We start from the raw sequence: 2,559 nt of genomic DNA, 5'->3' as shown, positions 1-2,559 counted from the left end.
GCCTTGGTGCTTGATCATTAGTCAAGTCTTGCACCAAGCAACCTCATGGGATAGGGTAGTGGCAGTTTTGTAATATTGCATATGTCTCCCAGACAAAAATCATATATGTTCCTGGGAAGACTTTATTTCCCTAGAAGGCTCCTTAGGGGGAGGTGACCTGGTGACTTAGGGAAGCACCATGGCCATCAGCAGATAGGGGCCAAAGCTGTGTACTCCCTTGCCCTATCAAGGCTATATATTAATGAAATAACATTTATCCATACTTGTCCCTGTGTGCGTCCTTGTTGCTTATGTGTTACTTGTTTGTTACCTTCGTTGGGCCATTGTGTACCACTTGCCTTGTTGTGTGCTTTGTGTTGTGTGGATGTTCCTAGGAATGACTTGCTTTGTGCTTCCTCATACTTCGTTATCGCCCGTTGCATGTCCGAGATGTGTATGTGGCTAACCGCTAAGTTTGTTTGCCTGTAGGTGTGTGTTGTAGGCTGACTTGCTAGCTTGAAGAGTCTGCAAGTGTCGCACGTTCCGTCTAGTTGGAATACCCAAATAGCCGGCCCGTGACAACGCGCACACCAGGGGTCGGAGCTGACAAGGTCCCAGTGGGCGCCTCCTGTTCCCGAGTCGAGACAGGAGGTCGCGGGGGAGGTGGAGCCATCATCTTCTCCATTGCAGGAGGGGGTGGAGGCATTTTCTTTAGAGCAGCAGGGGCTTGGTTTTTCCCCTTGGCAGGAGATTTGGAGGTGGTCCCGATAGCTTTCTTCGCCATCCGGAGCCTCTTCACCATGGGCCCTGAAGGGCCGGAGGAAGGGTTTCCTCGAGGGAACATAGCTCGAAGATCATTGCCCCCGGGCTGCGACATCTCCTCGTCTGAAACAAAGACAGCAAAGCATTAATATACATGTAAAAATATTTGTGCAAAAAAAAAAGAGAGAGAGAGAAAGCAGAGCTTAAGTATGTATTGAGAAGGGTCCTACCCTCCGAGCTAGAGGAGGAATATATTGTCACAACCTCCGGCCCCGGAGCTTCTACGGGGGAGTCTAAGATAATGACTTCTCGGGCTAGAGGAGGCTCTTGGTCCGAATCCGCCTCGGGACTGGACTCTTCTACGTACTGCCTAAGACTCGGAGCTACTACACCCTCCAGGAGGGAGGGACACGATCTAAGATTGGTCCCGTACTCCTCAAAAAAGGCCGACCTAAAGGCCAAGGTGTTATCTACTACTACAGTACCCCTAGGGCGGCTCATGTCATAACACAACACGAGCTGGTCAACACATTGGAGTAGGGTGACGTCGCGGTCTGGGTCGTTTTGGTGGCGGTGAATGGGTTGGCTAGGGTTAAACCTAGCAAGTCGTAGGTCTGCAATGGCCCTGTCTAAGTCCCTAAATAAATAAGGGTTACCTTGGCCGGGGGGGCCGGCTTCTGCCCTAGACTGGGTCCTCTCTGCATTTGCTTCCTGGGGGACCTCCAGAGCCCGCTTCTGGCGCACGAGGGGCACCTCATCCTCATCCTCATTTGTGGCCTCCTCCTTAGGGATGGGCGCCATCTCGCGAGCATCGGGGATGGTCTGCGGTCTCCTCAGACCAGAGTCTGGCCTGGGGAAATTAACTTACATGCCAGCATCGTCTTGTCAGACACGAGCTGGCGGTAATCTTTTTCACTTGGGGGGAGCCCCGCCAAGGTTTCGTATTGACCCCCAAGGGTCACTGACTTGGCCGTCCTCGTGAAAATAGCTGCATGATAATTTCTAAGTCAGGAACGAATAAAAAGAGGCTAGTCAGCAACCAACTTACGAGCTGAAGATAGAAGGAACTTACGAGGACGGTTGAAGTAATGGTATTCGCAGTTGTGAAACCCCTTTGACATGAAGAATTGATACTTGAATTCATTGGGGTGGCTGGGCAGCTCGATGACCGCAGCCGAATTGGGAAAACGGGTCAGGTAGTATAACCCGTCACATCGCCCCCGTTGCTCTGGGCTGCCTTTGAGGCAAAAAAAGTAAAGGATGTCCACCGGCGTGGGGACCTCCCATTCCTGCTTCAAGAATAAATACTTCAACCTCGCTAACAGACGGTAGGAGTTAGGGGGGAGCTAGAAGGGGGCCAGCTTCACGTAATTTAAAAAATCCGTGGTCCAGCGGAAGGAAGGCCCCAACCTTGAGATGCTCATCACTCCAGGCGGCGTACTCCTCGTCGAGTGGCGTGTAGCTCCGCTCTCCCTCAAGGGGAGGTCGGGCGTCCAGGGTGCCCCTCCCTATCTCAATATTATGGGAAAGCATAATTTTGTTAACTTTCCCTTGGGTGGTGACCTTCGAGGCGATCCTCTCAGCCTCGAAAAAGGCGTCGGGCCCCACCTCGACCTCTTTCTCCACGGTGGGACCAAAGTTGGGGATTGGGGAGTCTGTGGCCACCTCTTTCCCTTTGCTGGCTTACTGGGAAGACGAGCTGCCATCACTCTTCTTGGATGCGCTCTTCTTGGTTGCCATCTGGTCGCCTAACGAACAAAGAAGAAAATTTAGAAAAGGCGACCTAAGCATAAGAAAGAATCTAGCGCGAAGGGTTTC

This window comes from Humulus lupulus, chromosome 1 (assembly GCF_963169125.1).
Source record: "Humulus lupulus chromosome 1, drHumLupu1.1, whole genome shotgun sequence".
NCBI classification, from domain to species: domain Eukaryota; kingdom Viridiplantae; phylum Streptophyta; class Magnoliopsida; order Rosales; family Cannabaceae; genus Humulus; species Humulus lupulus.
This window is presented reverse-complemented; position numbering follows the sequence as displayed.